At 36.5% G+C, this 26,060-nt stretch overlaps 1 protein-coding gene across 10 annotated transcripts in view; it reads left to right on the top strand.

Moving 5' to 3' along the window:
• Positions 1-26,060, top strand: part of LOC105483322 (cordon-bleu WH2 repeat protein like 1) — a 161,649-nt gene that overhangs the window by 56,884 nt on the left and 78,705 nt on the right. Inside the window, exon 1 of one of the 10 annotated variants that reach the window (XM_011744151.3) lies at positions 11,379-11,730. The exons of the other annotated variants lie outside the window; for them this stretch is intronic. The gene's annotated coding sequence lies outside the window, so the exon portion shown is untranslated. Of the gene's footprint in view, positions 1-11,378; positions 11,731-26,060 lie in introns of those variants that run through there. 10 annotated transcript variants of the gene reach the window in all.

The following is a 26,060-nucleotide window of genomic DNA, read 5'->3' as shown; positions in this document are numbered from 1 at the left end:
CCCTTCTGGTATAGTCCGTTTATGTGGCTATCTGGGACCATCACAGACCAGTCTCACTCTGTCGCTCAGGCTGGGGTCCAGTAGAGCAATCTCTGCTCACTGCAACCTCCACCTCCTGGATTCAAGTGATTCTTGTGCCTCGACCTCGGCCTCCCCCAGTAGCCAGAACTACAGGTGAATGCTACCACACCCAGCTAATTTTTGTATTTTTAGTAAAGATGGGATTTCCCCATGTTGTTCAGGCTGGTCTCAGACTCCAACCCAAATTACCAGACTAGGTAACTTCTAAAGACTAGAAATGTACTTTCTCACAGTTCTGGAGACTGGGAAGTTCAAGCTCAAGGCCTGGACATCTGGCAAGGGCCTTCTTGCTTCATCCTCACATGGCAGAAGGCAGAAGAGCAAGAGAGCTCACTTGCAGCCTCAAGCCCTTTTTACAATAGCATTAATCCATTCATTAGGAGGGAGCCCTTGTGACCTAAACATCTCTCATTAGGCCCCCCTCCCAACACAGTCACATTAGAAATTATGTTTCTAACACAGAAAGGAAGGACCATAGCATAGCAGGTATGGACAGTCATACCATAGCACCTTCATTTTATATGTATATTAATTGTTTAAAAAAAAAAAAAAACATGTATTGACTCTAGTAGCAGTGCAATCCAAAAACGAAAATAGCAAATTTCCTTCTCTAAGGGAATCTACAGTGTAAAGGGAAACAGATAAATGCATAAGTATCATATAGCACTTTTGCACCCTGATTACCCATGAATGGCCTCCTCTAAGTGCTTAGGGAACAGAAGACAGGGAAGCAAAGTATGCAAACAGAAGGAAGGGAGGAGAGATTAGGATGCCTTCTTCAGGAAATTCACATTAGAGCTGGCCCTTCCAGAGAGAATACAGTACGGTGGACAATGGGTGGATATGCTCACTTCACTCTGGAATTCATCGCAGCAGCCGCGTGAAATAATTACATATGTGGATCCAGCACTTTCTGTATGCTTTCGCAGTGTGTAAGGAACTTGGAGGACTAAAGAAATATCTACAAATTATGCCTTAAAGAAATGAACTTAACATTTAGAGATATAAAATGCAGATACAAAAATAGAACAATAAAACGATGTAGGATTATATACAAAAGCAAGTGTTTATTGAGGGACTTCTGTGTGTTGCGCAGTATAGTGATGCTACTTTTGTGGATCTTAAAGTCTATAAAATATAAAACATATAAAACATGCATAAATGAAAACTTAATGTGAATGAAGTTAGAGCTAAATGCTGTGAACACTTTGAAATGACAGAATGTACCATGAGATGAGAGAGAAAGGAAGCCTGAGAAGATGACAGTGGTCCACTTGGATCTGCTGCTTCTCCTGCCTGGACTCTGGTCTTGTCACCTCCTTCTCATGGCCTGGCTCCACACATCTAGAAAGAATGTGAAAATACCCACTTTTATCAGAAGCGTTTGATGGGTTAATTGATTGATTGAGACAGGGTAGCTCTCTGTTGCTCATGCTGGAGTGCAGTGGCATAATCATGGCTTACTGAAGGCTGTATCTCCCAGGCTCAAGCAGTCTTCCTGCTTCAGCCTCCTAAACAGCTGGGACCATGGGCATGCACCACCATGCCTGGCTAATTTTTTATATTTTGTAGAGATTGAATCTTGCTATGTTGCCCAGGCTGGTCTCAAACTCCTGGCTCATGCGATCCTCCCTCCTTGGCCTCCTAAAGTGCTGGGATTATAGACATGAACCACCATGCCTGGCCAGTGTGATGGTTTTAACTTCATTTCGATCTCTTGCTTATAATATTAAAGTGTCTGAAACCACTACTGCTAAATCTGTAATTGAATATCTGGGATGGAGGAGGAGTTTTTAATGTTTGGGTCTGACCAGCCCAGCGAGGACATGCACTTCTGACCACACTGATTCCCTGAACTGCTTTCTTCAGAGCCACAGGCCACAGCTTGAGAGCCTCTCTTCTCTCCTCTCTGCTCTCCTCTCTCCTCTCTTTTCTCTTCTTCTCAATGGAGTCTTACTCTATTGCTCACGCTAGAATACATGCAGTGGCACGATCACGGCTCACTGCAGCTTCGACCTCCCAGGCTCAAGTGATCCTCCTGCCTCAGCTTCCTAAGTAGCTGGGACCACAATCATGTGTCACCACATCTGGTTAACTTTTTTTTCTAATTTTTATTTTTAGTAGAGATGAAGTCTCATTATGTTGCCCAGGCTGGTCTGGAATTCCTGGGCTCAATGGATTCTCTGACCTCAGCTTCTCAAAGTGATGCGATTACAGGTGTGATCCACCATGCATGTCCTTCATCTTGCCTTTCTGAAAGACCTGTGGAATTTGGGCATTTATTCTTGGAATATTTCTGTAGAAGTCCAAAAAATACATAGTTGTGATAATTGCATACTGAAGGCTTAATCTCCCTTTTATGTAATATATGAAAAAAAATGTGAAAGCAAGGCAAACTACTGAACTATTGAAGTTATAACATTTTAAGTATAACCATTTAAAATGTATCTTGGGGAAGTTCTGATTTTATAGGTGATAAACTTATACTTGCAGTGCGTTTTCTTGTTATTTTGAACATTAAACTTTTATCAAACATTTAATGTGATATATTTATAGAACATTATTTTTGTATTTCAATTGCTATTATGAAGTCTAAATCTTTGACCAGAAATCTACTTGTTATATTAATAACAGTCTTAAAATATCTGGCTGTTTTTATTAAAATTGTGGTAAAATACACAAGATAGAATTTACCATTTTAATCATTTTAATGTGTAAGATATAGTAACAGTTAGTACATGTAGAGTGTTGTGCAACCATCGCCACTATCCTAGCTCAGAACATTTCCGTCATCCCAAAAGGAAACCTGTACTCATAAAGCAGTCCCTCCCCATTCCCTTTCTTCCTCAGCCCCTGGCATCTACTGATCTGCTTTTTTTTTTTTTTCAAATGTGAATAATATAATGTCACAGATTGCAAAATAATGGAAAGAAACTGGTTTGATCTTTCTTGCTCAGTTGATATAAAAAATAATACTTTTCTATTCGGTTTGTTAGACTAATTTTTTAGTTAGGTGATTTAAAAAACATAATTAACAGTTAATTTAGGGATGAGGAGCTCCACTGTAGAAATTTTTATTAAAACATTAGTAATTTTATTAAAGTAGCAAATGAAACTCACAAAATTAAGAAGTAGTAGTAATAAAGGCCAGGCATTTTCTTAAACTTTCATAATACTGAGAATGGACTGTAATAATGAAGCTAGCCATCAAGATTTTTCACACTTTAGTAATTTCTGGGAATATAAAATTGCAAACATGAAAGTAAAAGATAATTCAAAGGAACAAGGATTAGAAGTGTTGGCTGAATAAAGTGTCCTAAGTTTTAAGGATAAAAGTTCTACTTTTTTTTTTTATTTTTAACTGGATAGCCTTCTCTGAGGCCAAAGAAAAAACACCATTAAAAGAAAGGAATCGCTTTATTCCATTTTTAAAAATTCAACAACACATTGATAATGTTTTTAGGGAAGCATGTTTGCAATTTCTCTAAAAAGCAGCAATGAGGTTTGAATACTTTGTTATATTTTTGAGATTTGTTGAAAATAGATCTACTTTATTGGTTTTCTCTGTGTATGTGGTTTCTTTATGCTTTGTTTTGTCTTGAGCACCTTCACAGATAAAGCCTTTGAAATAAAGTCAGGGTCGATGTTTCATTTGGGGCACAATTTCGAATTAAATTTGACTTTTAGTTCAGTGGAAAAGAATGTAGCTCTGGAGTCAGACTGCCTAGGTTCAAGTCCTGCCTCCAAGGTGTACTACTGCCTTGACTAATTTGCTAAATAGTTCTTACCCTTATCAGTGAAGTATCTTGTAAAGTATCCATAAAGAGATGTGTCTGTGGGGTTGTGAGAAAGGGGAAAGAGCACCTCAGCAGCACTTCACAAATTGTCTGTTCTGTAGTAAGTATACAGTGAACATGAAAGCTTCTGATTTGACCGTGATGATACCAAAGCATTCTTTTATCTAAAAATTAAATGTTGGCCCAATGCTTCTCTAACTTGTTAGTAGCAATTTTATTTTTATCAGCCTTTCTCAAAACTGTTCCAACCTCTCTCCACAAGTATTCACATACTGTTATCACAGGCATGGGCCATTATTGTGCTATTTTTGTCATATGGATATGAGGTACCTAAAAAATAAAAGGTTTTGGGTTAAAAAAAGAAAGTCTAGTAAGTTAAATCAATTTAAACAAGAGAAATGTTTGTTGTATCTGTGTAGTGTTCATTGTGATGTATGCAAAAGGTATTTAATCTTATTTTTTGTGTTTTTGATTTTGAGGCAGTAAACTTCTTTTATAATTAAAGTGCAACATTATGAAACTCACACTATTACAGAGGGAAATGCGTTACTGCTGTTGAAATACTGGAGGGATGTTTGTGTATTTAAAATTCTCCTAAGTATAAGGAAACGCCCAGGGGAAAATATGCACATCACAGGCGAGGGATTCTTAAAGGGTGTCTGTTCTAAGGTTGACTTAGTGGAGGAGCAAATTATTGACTGAGAATTACATTTACTCCTTGCCCAGAGACCTCACAAGGCGACAGCAGTCTCCATGAAAACACAGCATTTACACTGTAATGTTGCCTACCCTGCCTTGTGGATTTCCACTTTGCCCGTTAGATACTCTGGCAGCACTGCCCAGGGCAAACATTATTTGGTTTCTAAATAAGGCATAAAGCTGAAAATACACAAAAGTGGAATGGTTGTGGAATAAATAGGAGCGCTGCAGCTCTTGTCCCTTCTCTGTGGTGATAATATCATCTATGTCTTTGAGCTCATATCCCATTATCCTGAGATCCAAGGAAAATAATAATTAGATCTTCAATTAATGTTTAATTATTCATTATTGTCAAAGAGGAAACCACGCTAAAAAGATTGCTCTCGAAAAAAGCCATGAAAATCTCAAAACTTTTCCATGTGACTGACTCAGAAGCCTTAAAAAAAATGGACATATGTCTTTAAGTTGGCCAATAACTTTTATAAATTTAAACGTTTATAAAAGGGAGGAATTACATGGAATTCCTTTCATTCTCAGAAAATGTTTACTACAAAGGCCTCTTATGTTCTTATTTGTGGCATTAGAACCCTCAGTGTCAGCCATTTCTACACTGTAGGCACTGTGCTGAGAACTTTGGTTACAACAGTCCCCTAAGTGGCTGTTATTACTACCCCATTTTACAGATGTGGATTTAGGAGAATGAGGATAAGTTAATTTGCTCTAGGTCACACAGACAACTAATGGGAATACCAGGAATCGGGTCCAGGTAGTCAGCTCTGTGTTGCTAGACTACCTCACATTTAAGCAAAAGTAACACTTTGCTTGAATTGTAGGACAGCAGAGTGACATCATTATTTATCTAAGCTATAAAAGAAATAAAAGTAAATCATATCATACTTTAAAAATATTTTAAAATTCATGAGGCAAACCTTTTTCTCATTAGGCCTCATCTCGGCTCTGAGTGCAATATGCAAACATTCCCGCAGATGGAGGCCTGACCCGTGTCTCATACCTGCACGTTCCCTACCCTCCCTTCAATGTTTGGTCTAAACGTGTGGAGTGCTGTCATCTTAAGTCTTCCCTTTCCCTCTAGACTCAGTTACTGAGACAGAGGCTGATGAAAAAAGACCTGAAGGAAGGCCCTAGTCTCTGTGGTCTCTGTTTGGAGGAGCTAAAAGGGGACTTTTTGGTCAAGAGACTCAGAGAGAATGTCCCTGCTGTAAGGTGACTGTCCTGCCTGGGCCTGAGAGTCTGTGGGAGGCTGGGAAGTGTCCTGTGGAAATAGGCTCTGTGTTCTGGGAAATGGTGTGGGTGGGGCAGGGCAGGGCAGGACAGGACAGGTCATTAAGAGCAAGGAGGAAGAACCCTGCATCTCCTGAAGTTTACGTGGAATTCTCCGAGGGATTCAAGACCTCATCAGTGTTGGTGAAGGCTCTTTAATATTGTTCTCAAGGCTGAAGGGAGCAAGGAACTTCCCTGGCTTTTCCTGTTGGGAAAATAGAAGGCAGGGATAGCCCAGATTCTTTCAACTTATCAAGAGATAGCAGGACAGTTTTGCTGAAAATTTCCCAGGCAAAGATGGTGACTTTGTCATGATTTGTACTGTTTATCCTTTCTCATTAGAGAGCCTGTGATCTAGGGTAATATTTACATGTTTGGATCACTTTTCCACTTAGAATATAAGAAAAGACCAAATTTCCCTACCCCTACTTAGGAATAGGAAAGTAATTTGGATAGAAAAACAAAAACAAAACAAAAGAAAAAAAAAACACAAAAAAACCCACAAGCAATTGATCTCATTTGGAGACTGCAAAATATAAAGACCATGTTTCCAATATGACTCTCAAATTCAAAAATCCTGAATGACTCATTTCCTGTGAAGTTTTGTCTTCCTCCTGTAATTTCTATCCTAGTTGTGGTTGGTCTCATCATTTACTGAATTATCGTAGTCATACACTGGGATTTCTCCTGGTCTTCCCCCTCCCCTTTTGTTAACCTGTGACTCGGTCACTAAATTTTGCTGATCCTATCACTTAAATGTCTCCTCAACCCATTTCCTTACCTCTCTTCCCAGTGCTACCAGGTCTTGGCAATTTTTACCTGGATTATTGATCATTTAATTGGTCTGCTTGTCCCTGGTCTTAACCCTTTAATCAGTCCCTTCCATTTTCATTATAATGATATCTCCATATGCAAATAAGATCATATGACTCCCTGTTTTACTGATTTTAGATAACTCAAATTCAGTATGGCCTACAAGGCCTTGCTTGGAAAGTTGTCTTTTTTGTCTCACTCACTCTGTTGCCCAGGCTAGAGTGCAGTGGCATGATCTCAGCTCAATGCAACCTCTGCCTCCTGGGTTCAAGCAACTCTTACGCCTCAGCCTCTTGAGTAGCTGGGACTACAGGCACATGCCACCACCCTGGCTAAGTTTTGTAGTTTTAGTAGAGACATGGTTTTGCCATGTTGGCCAGGCTGGTCTTGAACTCCTAACCTCAAGTGATCTGCCCGCCCCCGCCTCCCAAAGTGTTGGAATTACAGGCATGAGCCACTGTGCTGGGCTGACAAGTTATTTTCTTTGGAGCATTAAGACCTCTTTTCTCCCCTTTCATTTGCTATTCCTCCCAAGTATAACCCTTTCTGACACACCCACTCTCTGAGCTGGCATTTTATTCCTTCAGTGCCTTGCAATCTTCCATGTCATAAAGGCTCAGTCAATGTTGAGTAAGTTTCTCCTGATCAGTCTCTGCTTTTCTCATGTATCTGAGGCTATTCCTATTAGAACCATCCTATTAGAAGCGCCAGAATTATCTTTTTGTGGCTGTTGCTGGCAACTCTTGGCCACTACGCATAGGAACAGACAACGGTGAGATGTAGCCATGTACTTTGTTTTCAGTGCCATTCTCCCAAGGCCACATAGAATGCTGTGTTTAGCAGGGCAAATTATTTGACAACATAGAAAATTTTACATAAAAATTCAGAGTTCTTATGTCTTCTGAAAAACTGGAAAACTTCCTAACACAAATTCTCTTTTCCCAGAGTATTAATTAGCTAGATCTGAATAGCCTGTACTATTGCTAGCCTTTTCTCCAGCTCGCTGCAGGTACCCCTATGCCAGTTTCTTTTACACTTGACCCATTTCATTTCTATTGTGCCTCAGTGATGCCTGTCCTAAGGAAGTTGTTTTACACTCTTTAAAAGTTGCTTTCGGAAATCAAGCTAATATTAAGCTTATTATTCATGAATTTCATTTATCTTGGTTTAGAAGATTGTGTTCTTATTTTTCCTAAGAAGGATCATTGTGAGCATTCTTGCTGTTATCTGCATTTAGGTATATAGCAGCATTCCTGTGTCGCTCTCCCTTAGTGCTGCCTGGAATCCTCAGGTGCATAGGTGCATATACAAAACGTTTCAGGAGAAGCTTAGGGCAGCATCCTTAGGAAGGTATGCAAAGAAAATCTAAAAAAGAATCTTGGATTATACTGTAGTAGTCATTCCGTCTTTAACAGTAGTGTGTGTGTGTGTGTGTGTGTGTGTGTGTGTGTGTGTAACTCATGATTTAGTGAATTTTTGTTTTTCCTGGCATATTATTTCTTTTATATTGGGTCAAATTACTTCTTTTTAAATAAGTTAAGACCAATAGTAAGGTTTGTATATGCCAGATACAGAACTGAAAAGACATTTTGAAAAATAAAAAAAAAATAAATCAAGCTACAATTCAAAATTAAACTTGTACTAAATGACATATGGTATTCTGGATTAGATCATGGAACATGTAAAAGACATTAGTGGATAAACTCTTGAAATCCAAATATAGTCTGGAGTTGAGTTAATAATCACTAATTTTAGTATTAGTTTTGCCAAAGGTACATTGTTATATAAGATGTTAACATTAAAGGAAACTTGGTAAAGTGTATATGGGAACTGTCTTTAGTTACTTTACTAATTTTCTGTAAATCTAAAATTATTCCAAAACAATAAGTTTATTTTTAAACATTAAATATCGATCGTAATTATTTTTGTGTTTTTTCCCCAAGGGCTAATAGTGTTACCCTTTTTATATATGTTAATCATAATGTTGTTCCAAGGACACTTAATCACAATTTATATAAATAGTTGTTGAATTAAAAAGAAAAGTGTTCCTCATAACTGATTCACTTATTTGATAGCAGAGACTTAATGATTGCTTGTCAAGTGCCAGCCCCTGTTATAGGCATCAGGAGAAGACTGACAAGGTGTCTCTTCTCAGAGTTTAGATTCTGAGGGAGAACCAGGTTGGTGGGGGGCGGGGGGGGGGGCAGCCAGACAAAATAAATAAAAAAAAAAGTGATAAATGTTTTGAAGATAATTAAAATAGGGTGATGGTATAGCAATTGGTATGCTACCATAGACTTGACTAAGAATCTTTATGAGAAGGAAACATTTAAACAGGGATATGAGTGAGAAAAAGCATTATAGGTCCAGGGAACAGTAGTGGCAAAGCCTCTAAGACTGGGGGTGCTTGTATATACCAGACCTAGAAAAAGCCAGTGTTGCTGGAACGCAGTGGGCTGATGAAGGGGCCATGAGAACTAGATAGCGCTGCAGTTTGGGGCTTCCTTTACCAGGATGAGGAGTTTGAAATTTATTCTAAGGGCCATGGGAAGCGTTTGGAAGATTTAAAACAGAATGAATTGATAGTTTACATTTTAAGATGGTGACATGGAAGTTTTGTGGAAGAGATTGGAATGCCTCCTGAGAGCAGAGGCAGGGAGACTGTCAGGGTGGAGTGGGAGAGGATGGGGGGTTGAACTGGACTGGGGGAGGGTTGTTGTAGTGTAGATGAAGTACGTGAATTCAGCATCTTTTTCGGATTGAAAATGGAAGTGAGGGAAAGAGAGGAATGAACCAAGATGAATTCTTAGATTTTGGACTATATTGGGGCTGTTATTGAGGTGGGGGAGACTAAGGGAGGAGGGGTGAAAAGTTCACTTTTGACATTATCAAGTTTGAGATGAAAAATAGGCACCCAAGAGATTTTAAAATATGGGTAGTAAGACCCCCAAGTAAGGTGATCCCATATAATTGATTATGCAACTTGGGGTATCTTTGAGGGCATACGAGGAGGAAGTATTTGGACACTAACGACTACCACCAGGGGCCAGGTGCCATGGCTCACGGCTGTAATCTCAGCACTTTGGGAGGCCAAGGCTAGGGGATCACTTGAGGTCAGGAGTTTGAGGCCAACATGGTGAAACCCTGTCTCTACTAAAAATACAGAAATTAGCTGGGCATGGTGGCACATAGCTGTAATCCCAGCTACTCAGGAAGCTGAGGCAGGAGAATTGCTTGAACCTGGGAGGCGGAGGTTACAGTGAGCCGAAGTCACACCACTGCACTCCAACCTGGGTGACAGAATGAGACTCCGTTTTAAAAACATAAAACAAAACAAAACAAAAACTACCAGCAGGACAACAGAGACAAAAACAGAATGTATTGCATGTAGGAAAGATTTCAGGATTGGCAACATGAAACGTTTAGAGTGCCATGAAGAAATCAAGCATGATAAGATTCCAGTAAGAATCCTGTTCTTCAATATCTGGAGCAGCATGAGGGGCATTGGTGTTAATGAAGATATGAGACAGTCTGGGTGGGGTTGGGGATGGTTGCCAGATGGAATTGGACTCATGAGAGGCTATGAGGTAAAGAAGTAGAAACTATGAATGCATTTTTTTTTTTTTTAAGAGGCAGAGTTTCTTCCTGTTACCGAGGCTGGAGTACAGTGGCACAGTCACAGCTCACTGCAACCTCAAACTGCTGGGCTTAAGCAATTTTCCTACCTCAGCCTCCCTAGTAGCTAAAACTACAGCATGTACTGCCGTGCTAACCTGAACATCTTGTTTTTTGAAGTTATTATTGTATATATATTTAAGGTGTACAACATGATGTTATGATAAACATATACATATTGAGATAATTATTGCAGTCAAGCAGATTAAAATATGTATCTCCTCGCACAGTTACCTTTTTTTTTTTTTTTTGAAAAAATGGTACAGGCACTTGAAAACTACTCTTAGCAAATTTCCAGTTTCCAGTATACAGTACAGTATTATTAGCCACAGTCCTCATGCTGTGCATTAAAGCTTACTTACTCTTCTGAACACCTTCTTAAAAATGTTTTGTTGTGGAGAGAGATGTAGGTACAAAGTACGCAGAGCTGTATAAGAGACAGTCAAAGCTACAAAGCAAATGCCAGTGACAGTTCTTGTGATATTCTGAGCTATAACCTTATCAGTCAGTATTGCACACATGGAGGAAGAAATAATGCTTCTGTCAGTGAAAGTAATGGGACATGTAATTTTGTATCAAAGTTTCTGTCACTCAGAATAGTCTGTGTTTGATTTTGAACATTCTGGAAATATCAGAATTGTTGCAGAGATGCACTTTGATTTAGAAGAAGACTGACTATAAAATCTAGGTGTTTAAAGTCTTCTCCTTTCACATCAGGGCCCTCACAGTAGAACGTTAGTAGAAGTGAAGCCATGAGACTGAAATGCCAGCTTCTACTGGCTGAATTGAGGTTTCCATGATAGAAAATGATGTTTGCGCTGGACCCATTGGGAGAAATTTTAGGGCATCTGCCAGGAAGTTTACCTGGTTCTTTTTACAAAATTAAATGCCTGCTTTTTTATCCGAATTTTATTTTTATATACTCAGCTTTCTTCAAACTATCATCCTACAAGTAATTTTAAGGTTTTAAAAAATATTATACAGATGTGCTTCTTAGCCATAAGATCAAATGATGAATTAAAATATTTTGTATATATTGAGAATCTGCATTTATAACTTTATAAAGGAAACAAAAAATTGGATTCTCCAGTTTTAAAATTGCTTGATAAGGAGCTGCTTTTTATTTTTGTAATTTTTATTGTGTAAAACACGTTCTCTTCAGAAAAAGACCCTATGAAAATGTTAGCATGATTATTCCCAGAATGATTTGATAAGACCAGTGAATTCTTTCTTTTACATATTTGCCAGAGGTAAGAAGTGCCTGGTGCTTACGCATACATGATAAACAATTGAGTTAGTAAGAGAGCAGGGCAGTTGGTTCAGCATCCTCTAAAAGTAAAGCGCTAAAGGAACTACTGTTTTATAGAGACTTTCTGGAACAGTTGTAAGTAAATATGTTGTGTAAAACTTTTAAAATAATTTAACCTTTCCTAATCTTTTGCTTTAAAAATATCTAATATTTTCTCTCAAACTACTATTACCCTTACACATTTTAATATGTCTGAGGACTCCTTTTCTCTGTCAGCATTTTTGTAGAAAAAACTGAAGTAGTTATGTTTTTGTGAATTGATGTTTTGGAGAGTAAATTATGTAATTTTTTTTCTTAACACATTAAATGTATATGCAATGATTAAATGTACATGCATATTAGGGAAAAATTTTTTTAAATGTAATGCTTAATCCATTAAACTCTGTGTGTATACATTATTAACTACTGCTGTTCATTATGTTCTTACTGGAAACACTTCCTTAAGACATGGTGAAGTTCCTTTCAAATTATGGTAAATACTTCAGTAAACAATATGATAAATTACACTAATCTAGGGCTTTAGCTTTTACAAGGAATAATCTCTATCATTTAAAATATGAGAACCCTATGAAGCTAACTTTAGGTATTTTCTTCGGGTACTGGACAGAAATTCAAACTAGAATGAAGCATTTTGATCTCTAGATTGGCACTCTTTCCCCTGTACTCTTTCCCCTGGCATAGGCATCTCTGTGTTAACAACCCTCTTGCTAGTAACAATTGCAGTTAGTCAATTTACCTGCATTAAATTAAAAAAATAAAGAATCCTTTAGTACATGACCCTTAGAACACACCTTGAGTGTAATATTAACTGTGTCAGCATGAACCTTGAATAAGAAGGTTGCTCGTGGACATTCTAAGTTGGCTGGTACACGATTACATATAACTTTGCTAAACTAACTGAATAATGCAACTTGACTCATCTCCTTGTTTACAGTACTGTACTTTCTGTGTGTGCTAAAACATTATTCTTTTATTAAGGACTGCATTAACTTCATCCCTTAAATAGATGTCTGGTATTATGTAATATTAGATGAATGTGAGAATTAGTCTTTTTATGTAAGATAAAATTGTGGTATAGAATATCTGTGGATAGCCAAATGCATCCTTTAATTGAAACTCCAAATGGTTTGTGTTGAAAGTTTGGTGGCCTAAAAGAAAAAATTGAGTTAACATTGTCTTGTGGTATAAAGTATTGCTTCTAACAGAGCTAATTAGTATTTAAAGAAGTCTTAGAAGAAATGATAAGATTAATTAAAAATCTTTACAGAATGAAGGAGAAATAATACATATACTTAGGAGAGATTCCAAATGTTCAAATTATAAATCTACTTGCTATTATAAAATGTATATAAAATGCGAAAAATAGTCAATAGAATCATTGGTTGTATTTTTTTTAAAAAACAAGGGCTGTGTTTCTAAATACCTTGTAGAAATCTAACTTATATAATTCAAATGTAAATTTCCCTTAGAAATAAATACATGAGATTTACATTTTCCAAATTTTGCCGATAAAGAAACTTGATCATATTTAAGGTTGACATAAACCAGACCAGCACAAACTGCAATCTCGCCATGTTTTATTTTAAAAATAAAAAAGATAGTATCAAGTTACTATCTGTCACTGGTTTATGGCTGCTAACCACACACTGTGAGGATTAACAGCTAAACAAATCCCCTTATTCATGTAGGGCATGAGGTCAGATGATTGAGACTATACATAGGCAAACTTAATGATGTCATTAATAAGGAAGAGGAGAAGGTACCTTTCAGTGTCTTGTTTACTCCCTATGTTCTTTAGAAAGCAAATTACTGAACCATATGGAAAAGGAAAAAACTAAGGTGAGTAACAGAATTGTTTAACACAAACTCATTATACATTCAATATTAAGAGTATAATTATATTCCATTTTCATGTTTGAAATAATTATGCAATGATCTTTAGAACTGGATGACTCTTCTGTAGAATTTTGAAGTTATATAGCTATAACTTGGAATGTTTAGATGCCTTATCACAATTTATTCTTGTCAAAGGAAAGTAGATAGTAATTTACAAAGACACATGCAGTAGTTGGCACATAAACCATATATGTGGTGATGTACAATTAGTAACTAGTGCTTTCTAAACCTGTCTCCATCTATTCAAAATAGTGTGTCTTGTACTGACGCATTTTTTTTTTTTAACTTCAGCCTGTTGTCAATTATGTCATGAAACTCCCAAGTCATGTGGAGAAGCCCATTTATAATTCTAGTTGAGGTCATTTGTTTGTTAAAGATTTTCACGTTTGGCAAAATATACTTAAGTTTGAGTTTATGTTTTGTCTAATAGGAGTACTCTAATCATGCTGTAGTGCCTGAACTGAAACTGTACACAATTTTTTTTTTCTAATAAGAAACTCTAGAAAATAATGATACCCAGTTGTTTAAACAACAAAATATTTGGATGGAATATCAAATTGATTACGCGTTACATGTGTGTTTTTTGTTTTGTTTAGAATTATTAAAGATGATTTTCAAAGTGTCATACTGTTGACGTAAAAAACTTAGGTGGTTGGTCAACGTCATCTGTGGTTTCTTAAAGTGCACATACATTATAGGTATCTCATCAAATTCATAAATATAAGCAATGATCTCAGTGATATAAAATTAGTTTTGCTTTTGAGATAAAATTTTTATATTTTCTAACTTTTTATAAGAAAAGTGGTAGAACGCAATTAAGAAAATATTGTAAGAGTAACATAAGTGGTGCTTATGAAATTGAGGACAAAATATAGAACATAATCTTTTTGTGAGTTCAGTACAATAAAAATATCTTACTTTTATTTTAGGATCAAAAAGTAAATGTATAAATTAGGATTTTAGCTTCTGTATCTTGACATTCATAATAACTGGACCACACCTATAATACCAAAATTCTTGTGCTATAAAAATTGTTTTAATGGCTTTAATATTCAATGGCTATTTTTGAACAAAGTCTTTGCTAAGACATTGCTAAGTACTGACCGCCACCATTACTTGGCGTGTTATATACGCCTTTGTTTCTAGGTCCACCTATTTCCTCAGGGAAAGTTTGTATAAATGAGACTACCGTATATTTCTTTCTCATTTCCTTTTCTTGTTTCTGGGAGGAAGAATTGCAATGGATTTTACAGTGTTTATACATTAAATCAGATACCTTTCTGTGGTACTGAATGTGATGGTAGTTGGGAGGGCCAGGAGTAGTATTTTTGTTTGTTTAAACGAGGCAGATGACAACATTGCTTACTTTTCAGAATATGGGTATTTTTCCTTTGTTTTAAAAGATTTAATATAGTTTTACAGATCATGAAGGCATAATTATAATGAATTAGTCTTTAGTATGCATATAGCTAATGCTTTTCTTTTGATAAGTTAGTGTTTCTTTTAGTAGATGTCATTTCAGAGGAACTATTTATTAGATAGGTTTGCATAATGTATTGTGTGGTTTTTTTTCCTTTTTGTTTCAATCTGTTACTCTAAATAGAATTTTAAGATCTTAGATTGGTGTTTCAGTGGTGCTGGGCACACAGATAGGGCATACAGTAACAGAATGGCAGAGGAGAAAGAAATGGGTCTTTGAAATGAACTTCTCTGGGTTTTAAACCTAGGTCTGCAGTTTACTGACTGAGGACGAGTTAACTCCCTTCTCAGGAATTTATGCCTTGTCCTGTAAATTATACACAAAACAACAACTCACAGTGTTGTGGTAATAATTAGTTTAATTCGTATATAGTCTCCTACACATTGTACCTTAGTAAATTCTATTATTTATGTTTTTACGGGTATTTCAAAAGTGCTCATTTGTTGACCAAAGACACCTAAAGAGAAAGGGAGAACAAGGTAACATTTGAGACTTTTAATGTGAATGTGTAGTTGATTAATATTGTCAAATAATAAACTGTTGGTTCTTTAAATACAGGAATTGTACTTATTTCTTTATCCATAGCCAGCATAGGTGCTTAATAAATGCTTGCTCTAGGGGGCGTGCATGTGGCAAAACTAAAGTTTCTTCACTTCCTGGTTTAGAGTTATTTCCTGTGCATTGCTTCTTTTAACTCCGTGCAATTACTATTTTTGAAATTGAGAGAGGATCTAACTATGTTGCTCAGGCTGGTCTCGAACTCCTGAGCTTAAGTGATCTGCCTCCCTTGGCCGCCCAAAGTGTTGGGGTTACAGGCATGAGCCACCGTGTCTGTCCCAATTACTCTTAAATGAGCTCGTTTTAATTAATCTGTAATTTGACCTTTTTCACAAACAGGAATATAAATATATTCTTATTTACTGATGGGGGAGAATATATATAAAATGACTTATTTGGTAGAGTTGTCAAACCACCAGTCTGAAAGTAAAAGGCAAATGTCTCTACGATAGATGGGAAGAAGAAAATGATTTTCGTGGAATATAGATGTTTAGTAACCCTACAGCTTGATTATTTTTATATATTGCTGGAAGACAGCCTGGTTGTTGAATGGCTGAGGATAATTTATTCTTTGTGCAGGTTCTTGTTTTCTATGAATCAGGGTCAAATGCTGAAAGGAACTGTTATTTCACACTAAATACATTAAAAATTCTAACCCAGCATGCTTTTAAGAAATGAGATTTTTTTTTTTTCAAAATTAGGAAAACATTTGAACACATAATACAGTACGTGTGTATCTGAAAGAGAAATCATTCAACCATGTTTTATTGAGCATCTTCTTTGTTCCAGTAAATATTCTAGATGCTTCAAGACACAGCTTTAAACCAGAGAGTTAAGGTGCCTGGACTCAGTCAGCTTCCATTCACTAATATGAACTTGCTAATCTGAATTAATAACTGAGAATTGTGAACATTTACAATAAGCCATTTGCATATTGTTGCTTATATGGAAACATTTAGTGGGTAAACAGATTTCTTTGCTTAGTGTGCCATTGTGTGCTTGCAATAAAAATATGCCTAAAAATAGTTAAGGAAATAGGAAGGCCAGTGCCTTCTCAGAGATTTTTAGAAATGTCATTTGTCAATACATATTACTTGTCTTTAAATTTAATTGTGATTTTTTCAATTCTGATGACACTAGTAAGATTTGCAGATTTTTAAAATTTCTTTTTATCAAATTATTTACTAAGGGATAGATGATAGGAGGCATTTAACTAGTAGACATAAGATGGTTCTGGATCATTTCCTCCCCAGATAAGAGGGATTATTTCTGTAGATGAGTAAAAATGGTTTCTGGAAAGCTGTGCTTTCTGTATTTATATCTTAACTCAAAGGTGTCCAATCTTTTGGCTTTCGTGGGCCACACTGGAAGAAGAAGAATTGTCTCGGGCCACACATAAAATATACGAACGCAAACAATAGCTGATAAGCTAAAAAAAAAAAAACAAAAAAAAAACCTCATGTTTTAAGAAAGTTTACGAATTTGTGTTGGGCCACATTCAAAGTCATCCTGGGCTGCATGTGGCCCTCAGGCCACAGGTTGAACAAGCTTGGCTTAGATTATTATTTTATTGAGAGAATCATTTGTATTGTTTCTGGTGCATGTGATCTATCCACAGTCTTCTCATTTTCTACTGCCTTTCTTCCAAATTGTGTAATAAATTAAGGAGTAACAGGTGGTTGCTTTTGCTTGGCCTGCACGTGTTTGGATAAACTAAAAAAAAAAAAAAAAAATCAAGTTTCAGGTCATGATTTCTTAAAGGTTTGTCAGTGTATGTATCAAAGTTCCCCATCATTCCTGTATCTAGTAATCTGTAGAAGTTCTTAAACTTCAGTCACAAACTTGTTCAAATAAGATCTCCAATCCCTCAGTCATACATGCTGAATGTCTGTTCTTTGCACTGTTTGGGGCTAGGACCAGTAGGGTAATTTCTAGTTCACCTGCTCATCCAGTTATATTTCTTCAAAATTTTGTTTTACTTAACCTGTTGAGGCCTGTTTTTACAATTGCTTATTTTAATAATGTAATTTTGAAAATATTATATACATACAATGCAAAAACAGGAAGAGCTGTTTCCATAAAAGCAAAATTAAATACTTCAGAAAGAATCTTTGGTGAGCTACCTACCCTAACCAAAAAATTATGCTATTGAATTATAATCGAATGAGACTACTAAAATAATGAAATAAAAATATGAAATAAATGAATTTACATATAAATTATTTTGCAGATGTATTGAAATATTTGATCTACGTAGAAAAGGAAAACATCAAAGGCAAGCCTTTGTATGCTGTGTATGCAAGAAGGACAGGATGAAAATCCCATCAGTGGGTGCATTTGCAAAAAAAAAGCTTTCACTCTACATCAAAGAGCAGTGAATGAATTTGCATCTGTGCATTTTAAGTTAGAATGTTTGAGGTTATGTGAACTTTTGATTTCCCACTTTACCTGACCTTTTTGTAACCTACTGACTAGAAATATTACAGAATTTTGTTATACTTGCCTCCCTTTTCGATCATTTTTCTAAATCATTAATCCCAAACTATTTTCCATAAGATAATGCTAGTATATCTTCTATCTATATGTTTTAAAACTCTAGTGATTTTTCCAAAAAATGAACTTATTTAATTATGTGAGAAAAAAATTAAAAGTCATTCATGCAGTTTTATGTTTGAATTTGAAAGTACACTTTTGAACGGCCTATTGTTGCATAAGCAACACTTGGAGCAGAATTCCATCCCTCTCTGGTTTTCGGTAGTGAAACCAGTACATGAGTTAAACACAGTTATGCTGTCTTCATTGTACCAACTACATCTTTCTTTATTGAATATGTTAGTTTATTCATTATCCTTATGATATACTCAACATTTATACTAACCCATTGATCTGTAGTTGAAGGAAGAATGGCTTAATGAAAAAGCAGAGGCTTATGGTTCTTCAACTGTTTTAATCATAATCAAAATATTTCTTGGATAATTAATTTTGTGTCCGAGGCTGTGTTTTGTGTAATATAGGTGTGGCTTATAGTTCTTGAATATCTGTTGATCTTTCATGAGTAACTTATAATTTTAAATGCCAGTGGCTTTAAACTATTTCTACGTGCATGGAGGAAAGCAGGAGGAATCAGAGAGTACTAGGAACATGTTATGTATCTGTGCTGTGAAGTCTTAACAACAATGACATACTGTATTAGTTCGTTCTCTCACTGCTATAAAGAAATGCCTGAGACTGGGTAATTTATAAAGAAAAGAGGTTTAATTGGCTCATGACTCTGTAGGCTATACAGGAAGCATGATGCTGGGATTTGCTCAGATTCTAGGGAAGTCTGAGGAAACTTAGAATCATGGCAGAAGGCAAAGGGGAACCAGCACTTCACATTGCTGGAGCAGGAGGAAGAGCAAAAGGGAGGAGGTGCCACATACTTTTAAATGACCAGATCTCACAAGAACTCACTATTGCAAGAATGGCACTGAGGGGAAATCCACCCCCATGATTCAATCACCTCTCACCTGGCTCCATCTCCAACAACAGGGATTACAATTCAACATGAGATTGGAGCAGGGACAGGGAACCAACCCATATCACATGCAAAAAAAGGTATATGCAAAGACTTGTATGTGAGTGTTCATAGCAGCGTTATTCATAATAGCCAAATAGTGGAAGCAACTCAATCATATATTAATTGGTGAATGGGTAAATAAAATGTAGTCTATTCATACAATGGCATTCTATTAGGGAATAAAAAGTAACAAAGTATGGATATTTGCTACAACAGCGGAAGAAGCCATTCAGGAGAACACATATTGCATGATTCCTTGTATATGAAATCTCCAAAAAGCAAATATATAGAGACAGAAAACACTCTACTGGGTGCTTGAGGCTGGGGTCCATTAGGGTTAGAGCAGATATATTAGAAAAAATTATGATCTTGGCTTATTTAAAGGACAAATAAGAAATAGTAGAATGAAAAGAACTTCAGAGATCTTCCAGACAGCCCTTCATTTTACAGATGAAAAGGCAAAAGTGACCTTCATTTAAGTCACTGTTCCTAAATGTATTTTTGATTAGCTTTAGTAATTGCTTTTGTTTCTATGTTTCAATTATTGTTTTGTTCATGTATATCGTAGAGCATAAGATTTTTTATTGTTTTACATTAGTAATTTTCAAACACAAAAGGAGTATTCATTACTCACTTTTCACCCAGCTTTTAAAGTCACAAACGCTTTGCCAATTTTGCTTCAGCTATCTCCATTTTTTCCCCTTTATTCATCTCAAGAAAATCCACACATAGCCATTTTACTCATAAATATTTTATAATATATCTGTAACTGATAAGGAAATTTAAAAAATACTTTTTGTGGCATTAATGTATCTAACATTTGGTGATTATGTCACTTAAATCTCTTATTCTATATGGGTTCTTTCCCACTCCCTTCTCTTTGTTCCTACATTTTGATTTGTTAGTTAAATTGGATTATTGATCTTGTAGACTATCACAAATTCAGGATCTTGCTAATTACATTCTTGTGATTGTGTTTATATTGTTTTTCAATCTACTTAATTTTTTGGTTAGAGTCATATTAAATGTTTTAGGTAAGAGTACTTCATATGTGGTATTGTGTGTGTTCCGTTGCAACATGTCATGAAGCACATAATATCTGTCCAGTATTTAGTGATGCTAAATTTGAAAAGTGGATTCAGATGGTGTCCATCTCATCCATTTATTATATTCCCAGTTAAATTCTCACCTCATGGCTTAGAGTTCATTGATGAATGGTTGCTTAATACTGTTTTTGAGCAAACATTGAAACCAATAATTTTCTAATTATTTTATTCCTTCTGTATTTTACTAGCTAGAATTCTTTAAAGGAAACCCTTGTTCGTCAAATGTTTTATTTCTGTATGAACTGTATTTCAGGCAGTATAAATGCTTGATTGATTCTTTCCCTACATTTTCAGGGTGCTAAGAGATGTCCTACCCTAGCGTCCTTCGTAGTGACTATTTAGTTTATTATTAATAACTTATGGATTTTTAAAATAAATGTTATGTTTCTAAACAATGTAGTCATTCTTTTAGTGTTCAAATTATCCCATCTTAGGCCAGAAAGAGGCCCTTCCAGTTGCCTGCTGAGTCATTTTGCCATGACCTCCATAGTCTGTGATAACCTCTCTGATCCTAGAACATTCTGTTTGCCAGAAAGGTCTCATATGCTTTTTTGGCCCACACCTGGACTCAGCCATTTTTTCAAGGAACCCTGGTTCCTTTGGTGGAAAATATATTTTCAGACCATAGGTACATGCTCTTTGCTACTGGGTGATGACTGTCAAGTGGACAGCTGGATAATATGCACTTTCGAAAGAAGAAAATCATGTTCATACTAATATATTCAATCAAATTTAAAGTTACAGCATTTTTATTTAACTCCAATTTTATGTTTATCTCTTCTCATTCAGAAAATATTGACTCCTAATAGTATACATTTAGGTATTTATTTTATAATTATATGAACAACATAGTTTCAAAATACTATGTTAAATAACTACTAATAGACAACTGGTTACAGTTTTAAAATTTTTAGTGTTTTTGTCTTTAGAATATATCATATTAGGAGCATATAAAAAAGAAAAGCTAGCTGGGTGTGGTGGCTCACACCTGGTAATCCCAACACTTTGGAAGGCCAAGGCAGGAGGATTGCTTGAGGCCAACAGTTCAAGACCACCCTGATAAACATAGTGAGACCCCATCTCTACTACAAAAAACAAAAAAAATACCCAGATGTGGTGGCACTTGCCTGTAGTATCAGCTACTCTGGAGGCTGAGGCAGGAGGATCTCTTGAGCCAATAGCTTGAGGCTCCAACAATTACGCTCCTGCACTCCAGCCTGGATGATGGAGCGAGACCCTGTCTCAAACAAAAAGAAAAAGAAAAGCTGTTATTTAAAAACATTTAATGTTTAAAGGCAAAATTTTAAGGTACATTTGTAGAAATCTAACTTTCATTCCTATTCCTTTTCTCCCACATAATCATTTTTATTTTTATCTTGACATTGTTTCTATTATATTCCATATAGAACCCCATCTACTTCTTATCAAAAGATATTATACTAAAAGCACTTATTTTCTTCATTTCATTTGCCAATATATGCCAGTCATGAATGTATACGATCTTTTTCATTCCTTTTCATGATTGCATAATACTTTATCAAGTGAATGTACCATAATTTGATGTCGTCTAATATTCATGGATATTTGGTTGTTTCTTGTCTTTTGTTTTCAAAAATGCTGCAAGAACTAACCTTTTGCATAAGCCATAAGCGAGTGTGTCTTTGGGATAACTTCCTGGTAGTAGGATTATTGGGCCAAAGGGTAACTACGTATTTGATTGTGTTAGTTATTGCTAAATATTTCTCTATAGGGAAAAATTCCTCCATTTTGGTCTCCCACCAGAAAGGTATGAGAGTGCTTGTTTTCCCAGCCATACCTATAGTGCGTAGTCAAATTTTTTACATTTTTTTCTCAAACAAAAAGAAAAAAGACTTTTTTTTCATACCTGATACGTACGAAGTATATTTTTGCATAAAACTAAGGATTTTAAAATTGTGTAGTTATTGGAAACACGACCCTTTATGCCAGGAATCAGTGAGCTTTTCCTGTAAGTGGCCAGACAGTAAACATTTTAGACTTTTAGGCTCCAAGGTCTCTGTTACAACTACTCAACTCTGTTATTGTGTGAAAGCACTCATAGATTATATGTAAACAAATGAGCATGTTCGTGTTCCAGCAAAACTTTTTTTTTTAAAAAAAAGGATGATAGGCGGCCAGGCACAGTGGCTCATGCCTGTAATCCCAGCACTTTGGGAAGCCGAGGCGGGCGGATCACGAGGTCAGGAGATCTAGACCAACCTGACTAACACGGCGAAACCCTGTCTCTACTAAAAATACAAAAAATTAGCCGGGCGTGGTGGCGGGTGCCTGTAGTCCCAGCTACTCGGGAGGCTGAGGCAGGAGAATGGCGTGAACCCAGGAAGCGGAGCTTGCAGTGAGCCAAGATCGCACCACTGCACTCCAGCCTGGGTGACAGAGCGAGACTCCGTCTCAAACAGAAAAGGATGATAGGCTTAACTTGGCCTGTAGGTCATAGTTTGTTCACCCTTGCCTTATACTGTTTTTAATAATGCAAACTTTTTAAGATGATCAGATACTTTTACCAGGCTAGCTAGTTTGTTCTCGTATAATACACTATACATTTAATATATTGATTAAATGAGACAGCTGAGACTCAGCTCAGTATATGTTGATTGATACTAGAACTGAAGTATACTGTCTTGTAATGCAGCACTCTTTCCAATTCCCCACTACCTCTCCTGGTTGGTGCAGGACACTGTATATTGGATTGTTTCATCTATGGTACAGTAGATGCTACTACTGGCCAAACTTACAGTGAAAGTACTTTGAGTTGTCGTAGACTTGTCCTCCTTCAAACACACATGCTCAGTTGACTTTTATTTTGCCCAGTGACACTCACTTTTTTTCTGGCTCAGTGGTTGGCACTGTCACCTGTGGCAAAAGAGCATGGTCAGGTTAAACAGCCCTATAAGGAAGGATTAAGCCTATAATTATGGATTCACTTGAGGCCAGTATTAATCAGCTGAACTATTTGAGCATAATCACATAATGACTATAATTTTTCATCCAAAAGAACTTATTTTTCCACAGAGCGAAGAGCAAGTGAGCTAGCATTTCAGAGGTTACAGCAACTGTTTAATTTAGAGATTAGCAACCTTTCAGAAATGATGTTGTAAGACTTGATTTATTCTCTAGTTGCGTTGCTACTTCTCTTATAATGAGATGGCTGGGAGATAGTGGGAAAACTGTGATTCAATCTTTGTTGAGAAAAGGTAAAAGGGGCCTGGTAGGTACTTGGCACAGAGCTGCCTAATATAAATGTGAAAATTGTACACCTGGATGTTCCTGTGGATATCCTGTGAGGAGAGAATTTGAGTGAAGATTTGGAAACTTATTGGGTTTTAACTTACTATGTTGTATATGGAGTAATATTTAGGTTGATCTTTTCATGAGTTATATCGAACAAAGGAAACTTTTAAATCAAATAACTTGATGCTTATTTTTGTCTATGATTTGTCAACAATAATTATTTCATATAAAAGCATAGATAAAGGCCTCTAATAGACATTTAAATATGTGACACCAGTGTCTTATTGAGGATGTATTTTCCCTGCACACCGTTGTTTTCATAGCATGGGTTTTTTCCTTAGGTCAGTGTTTTCACTTCTGTATTGATATATCAAGTGTGTTATGACTAACAGTATTAGTTGTTTTTTTTTGGGGGGGGATGGAGTTTCGTTCTTGTTACCCAGGCTCTAGTGCAATGACGCGAGCTTGGCTCACCGCAACCTCTGTCTCCTAGGTTCAAGTGATTCTCCTGCCTCAGCCTAGCGAGTAACTAGTATTACAGGTATGTGCGCCACTTCGCCCAGCTAATTTTGTATTTTTAGTAGAGACAGGGTTTCTCCATGTGGGTCAGGCTGGTTTCAAACTCCCGACCTCAGGTGATCTGCCCGCCTTGGCCTCCCAAAGTGCTGGGATTACAGCCATGAGCCACCGTGTCTGGCCAGTATTTGCATTATTAAATACATCCATATCGTCATTGCATTTCTTTTGCTGTATCTGTGGCAGCCTCTTGACTCAGTTATATAGTCTGTGAAGGAGGTCTTGTGTGCGTAGGACTTCTTTAGTAATTAGCCGTTAAATAGAACAAGAGTTATTGATGGGGATCATCATTTTTTCTAATATCTTTGCCTTTATTTTAGTTCAGTGGTTTCAACCTGTAATGTGCTAGATTATCAACATATATTACCTGGACCCCGTATGCAGGTTTACTTTAAATAGGCACAAAGTAGGGCCACCCAAGCAAACCTTTTTATAAACAAGTTCCATAGGTGATTCTAATATCTACCAAATTTTGAGAATCACTACCTTAGATATAGTTTTATTGTAACTTTTATTTTTTTTACTAGTTTGCTTTGAAAGAAATTACAGAAATAGTGCAGAAAGTTTCTCTGTGCCCTTCTCCTAGCTTTCCCCCAATTAATAATATCATATATAATGGTAGTATGTTGTCAAAACCAAGAAAGTGACATCCATACTAATGCTATTAACACAGGTACAGACCTTATTCTGATTTCATCAGCTTTTTACATGCATTCTGTAATCATTATGTTTGTTGATTCAGGTTTGTAGTTCTATGAAATTTTGCCACATGTAGATTTATGTAACTGCACCATTCATTATCAGAGTACAGAACTCTTCACCACCACAAAGAAACTCTCTTATGTTAACTTTAATAGTCTCATCATGCCTCCAAATTTGGCTGCCATTGATCTATTTTCTGTGACCTGAAGTTTGTCCCTTTGAGACTCTTACATAAGCAGAACCATACAGTATGTAACTCCTTGAGACTTTCTTTTCTCAGTCAGCATAATGCCTTTGAGATCCATCTGAGTTGAATGTATCAAAACTTGGCTGCTTTTTATTGCTGAGTAGTTTTCTGTTGTATGGATGCATCATAGTTTTTTATTTTTTTCTCCCATGGGAGCACATTTGGGTTGTTTCCAGTTTGGGTCTATGAAGAAAGCAGCCATAAACATTCATGTAGAGGTTTTTGGGAATATAAATTTTCACTACTCTTGTGCAAATACCTAGGAGTAGATTACTGGGTCATACATTATGTGTATGTTTAGTTTTATATGGCAGTGCCAAATTGTTTCCCAGGGTGGCATTCACCATTTTGCATTCACATTATACAAGCCACATATGAGACAGCCAGTTTCTCCACATTTTTGTCTGTACTTGGTATTTACCAGTATTTTAAAATTTAGGTGTGGCCGGGCGCGGTGGCTCACGCCTGTAATCCCAGCACTTTGGGAGGCCGAGGCGGGCGGATCACAAGGTCAGGAGATCGAGACCACGGTGAAACCCCGTCTCTACTAAAAATACAAAAAATTAGCCGGGCGCGGTTGTGGGCGCCTGTAGTCCCAGCTACTCGGGAGGCTGAGGCAGGAGAATGGCGTGAACCCGGGAGGCGGAGCTTGCAGTGAGCCGAGATCGCGCCACTGCACTCCAGCCCGGGCGACAGAGCGAGACTCCGTCTCAAAAAAAAAAAAAAAAAAAAAATTTAGGTGTGTAGTGGTAGCTCATCATAGCTTTAATTTGCATTTTCCTAATAGATAATGTTGTTGAACATTTTTTTGTGTGTCTATTTGCCATTCGTGTACCCTCTTTGGTAATGAGTTTAAAACTTTTTTCCATCTCATGACTGGATTGTTTCTTACTATTGAGTTTAGAGGGTTCTTTGTATATGCTAGATATGTCTTTTTGCTGAATATGTGACTTGCAAATATTTTCTCCCAGTCTGTGGCTTGCGTTTTCATCCCCTTAATAGGGTCTTTCA

Source organism: Macaca nemestrina, chromosome 11 (genome assembly GCF_043159975.1).
Source record: "Macaca nemestrina isolate mMacNem1 chromosome 11, mMacNem.hap1, whole genome shotgun sequence".
Classification (NCBI taxonomy): domain Eukaryota; kingdom Metazoa; phylum Chordata; class Mammalia; order Primates; family Cercopithecidae; genus Macaca; species Macaca nemestrina.
This window is presented reverse-complemented; position numbering and strand designations above follow the sequence as displayed.